The sequence below is a fragment of the Physella acuta genome, unplaced genomic scaffold (genome assembly GCF_028476545.2).
Source record: "Physella acuta isolate Inbredline_101_S28 unplaced genomic scaffold, ASM2847654v3 ptg002615l, whole genome shotgun sequence".
In the NCBI taxonomy this organism is placed as follows: Eukaryota; Metazoa; Mollusca; class Gastropoda; family Physidae; genus Physella; species Physella acuta.
Genome location: NW_026734070.1, coordinates 27,501 through 31,804, shown reverse-complemented (window position 1 = coordinate 31,804; position 4,304 = coordinate 27,501).

Sequence of the window (4,304 nt, the reverse complement as noted above, 5' to 3'; positions counted from 1 at the left end):
AGAACCGAGGTCCTATTCCATTATTCCATGCACCATTATTCAGGCAGCGAGGCCTGCTTTGAACACTCTAATTTTTTCAAAGTAAACGCGTCGGCCACCCGGGACGCTCAGTGAAGAGCACCCGCGGGAGAGAGCCGACAGACGGTAGGGCAGGAGATACGGGCAGTGAGCCGGCGCGAGCCGGACCGCCCGCCTGCGCCTGAGATCCAACTACGAGCTTTTTAACTGCAACAACTTTAATATACGCTATTGGAGCTGGAATTACCGCGGCTGCTGGCACCAGACTTGCCCTCCAATAGATCCTCGTTAAAGGGTTTAAAGTGTACTCATTCCAATTACGGGGCCTCGAAAGAGTCCCGTATTGTTATTTTTCGTCACTACCTCCCCGTGCCGGGAGTGGGTAAGTTGCGCGCCTGCTGCCTTCCTTGGATGTGGTAGCCGTTTCTCATGCTCCCTCTCCGGAATCGAACCCTGATTCCCCGTTACCCGTTACAAACATGGTAGGCATATCACGTACCATCGACATTTGATAGGGCAGACATTTGAAAGATGCGTCGCCGGCGCGAGGCCATGCGATCAGCACAAAGTTATCCAGAGTCACCAAATGGGACGACGCAACCCCTTGCGAGGCCGCGCCGATTGGTTTTGAACTAATAAAAGCGCTCTTCCCGATAAAGGTCGGAGCTTCGATTGCATGTATTAGCTCTAGAATTGCCACAGTTATCCAAGTAGGATCGTGTCATCTAAGGAACCTCGACTGATTTAATGAGCCATTCGCGGTTTCACCATGGGACAGTGTGAACTTAGACATGCATGGCTTAATCTTTGAGACAAGCATATGACTACTGGCAGGATCAACCAGATAGCTATCGTTTGCGAGACGTTTTTCCACAACACATCGCGGGACGGGAGACAACGCTCTAGCGAGAGAACGGATCCCGGCATTCCCGGATTTTTTCACATCGGACCGCTCACATTTCCCCCTTCACCGTAAACACGGCGTCGCCGGGAAATCTCTCGATTTGCATCGAGCCGACTGCGTTTTGCAGACCCGTCGCCCGTTCCGAGGGCTGGGCCAGTGCGAGACTTTTATCGAGCCACCAATACTGCTTGGTTGCGTTAGCACTGCGCGTCGCCGCTGGCTTCACGCTACGGACACGTACTTTTACCTTCACTGGCGCGACCTGCGCGCCGAGCCCGCATTTTACCGGGAAGCTAGTCGGGAGACTGAGCCACGCACGGTCAGATCGGGCACATGTCGCTGGCTGCGAGGGAGCGCGGATCCTAGCGTCACATAGAGGCTTCACCGACACTCACCTCCACAATAGTAGATACAGACCGTTTTAACCGCCGTATTTCTGCCCATACCTCTAGTGTTAAACCGAAAAATCGGGTACATAGTCTCGGGGAGGACCGGGGTGCCGCCCCATGAGGGGAGCCCGCACGGAGGGCGCCGGGGGTGCCGCGACCCGGGGGGCGGCGCGGGGGTGTCGGGGCGCATCTACGGGGCTCACTCGCGCGGGCGCCACACTTCCGGGGGGCGCCCCAGGTGGGGTGCCAACTTTGGCGCCCCCGACTAAGGGGCCGCCCCCACTGCGGTTACACGCTTTACGACCACCCACCCGCGTTCCCCACCCCAGGGGGCATGCGAATCACCCGCCAGGGGCGTTCTGGGACCGAGGGCGCCGCTCCGGCACAAGGGGGAGCCAAAACGCCCCGAGTTCCCCCGCGGCCACCTCGACACCTGGGCGGGCGGCGAGGGGTGTCCTGCGATCGGGGTGGGGAGCTCTACCAGAATCACCCGCCAAACTTCACCGGGGGCGTCTCCCGGCGCCCCTGCGCTCGGGTGACGAACAGCGCCCCGGGCTATCCCGGGCGCCCTATGGCGTCCACCTTCGATCGGAAGGGTGATCTCGACTCGGGCTGAGGCGGGCCACAACAATCCGCGGTCACATCGGAGCCGTCCAGGCTAACGAGGCCCCGGCTCACGGGTAACCCATGGGGCTGGACCGGGAGTCCGCCGTTAAAGAAGAAAGAAATGTAGTGCAAACCAGAACCAGTTTTTTTTATTTATTTTATAACTCGACTAATAATCGTCACAAAATTATAAACTTGGTACCTACGGATAGCCCTGGGCCCAACCTAATACAGGATGTCCATAACTATGCGCTAATTAAATAATTAATGGGTATTAAGGTCGGTCTTAGTAAATTGCTATATAAAGTCTAAGACCAGAACCAGTATTTTAAATTTATTTTATAACTCGGCTCCTAATTGTCACAAAATTTAAAAATTGGTACCTATGGATAGCCCTCGGCCCTACCTAATACACCGTGTCCATAACAATGTGGTAATTAAATATTTACTGGGCGTTAGGGTCGGTCTTAGTAAATTGCTATATAAAGTCTATATAAAATTTTACGAATTTAAAAAAAAAATTCCTACCGTCAAAAATAGCGACGCCTAGACCACCACACCTGTTCTGACGTTAAATCCTACTTGCACACACGTGTGGGAATAGATTAGATATCATCTAGAGATAGAATTCCTAATTATTTAATTAAAATAGAGACTCTAGATTTAATAGTTGTGTCATAGTTACATTAAGTCGAATTAGCGAAGCGGAGGCGGGAACTAGATTCTAGATCTAACACTTCGATTGCGATGAAAAAAAAATAGCTTTATTTTAAGGCCGACAAGGCAAATACGGTTTAATTAATATTAAAGAAATAAGTCCGAACACCTACCTTAAGCGAATCATCTACACAACACATGACTAGAAATAATACACGTCCACACGAAGAGCGATTGAAACGGTGACTGCAACGGTGAAAACTTGTACGACGGAAACATGGCGCCTAGGTTATGCCTACTTCCGGTCTGATGAAAATTTTTAATTCATTTTAAATTTTGCGCTCTATTTCGTCCGCGCTTGTCCACTTAAACTCTACAGAAAAGATAGTCTATATAAAAATAATTCCTAGAAGACAATTTTATGAGAGATCACCCACATTTATTTACCCTGCCTGTCTACCTTAGGGTTAGAGTTTGAATTTTTCTAGATTCAAGCCAAATATGCCGTGTCGATTAAACGACGACGTACATAACAGAGCGAAGACAATGAATGGTTCCTTAATTAACTATAATTACGGTCCTAATACAACTACAATTCACCATAGTACTAATATGTATGTGTATTGTTGTTTTGGGAGTTCTGTCATTACATTTTAAATTATAAAAAAAACGGGTTTACGATACACTTCATTACGCCGCCGATCGTGGTTTTAGATTTAAATTTGGTCGGATTCGGTTTATTATTAATTTATATAATACTTTATACATACTTTAATTCATTAAATACATTTATCTATGTATTTATTTCATTAGTTAAGTATTTGTTTAACTAAAAATTATCAATTTAAGGCATAACAATTACAGAAAACGATTGTATTTGAGATAAGTCTTATCGAACCATTTAGTAGCTGGGTCGGTTTATTATTAATTTATCTAATACTTTATACATACTTTCACTCATTAATTACATGTATATATGCATTCATTAAATCATTTAAGTATTTATTTCATCAAAAAGTATCGATTGAAGGCATAACACTGATAGAAAACGATTGTATTTGAGATAAGTCTTATCGAACCATTTAGTAGCTGGTTCGCGGGTCGGTTTTATTCCTTAACTCTAGATTTAAGTCTATCGTGTTTAATTTCAATTTAATTTATCACAACTTTTAGATTTTGTACTAGATTAAGCTACATTGAAGCTTATTTTTCACTATTTAATCAATAGAGGATATTATATAATATTTTTAAGTCTAATATTACGCAGCCGTTTGTTAAATCTAGTTTTACAACGACGACTCGCGCGATTTCGGTTTGGTTTTAAAACTTAAGTTCATTGATTCTTAAAATATATATTCCAGTTAGAATAGAACTGAATACGTACCACATGATGTATACACACGTTTGGGTTATTTATTTATTTTAAATTTAGTTTATTATGACCGATCGTAATTAACTTTGGCGATACCGGGCTGATATGTCTTATCGACCGGAAAACTACTGTCCCTTCGGTCGACTAGTTGGTCTTAGACGGCATTACCGAGGTTTGAAAACTCTTACACCGTGTTTTTATTTTCACATAGATCCTATATTTTGATACCAGTCATTCGTTTAAGTTTAAATTAGAAAACGTGAAATGTAGTTTATTGGAAACACTAATGTTTTTAATTTTGTACAAAATAAATTTTTATTCGTTTCAGGTAAACGGCGGGATGAGAAAAATCTGCTTT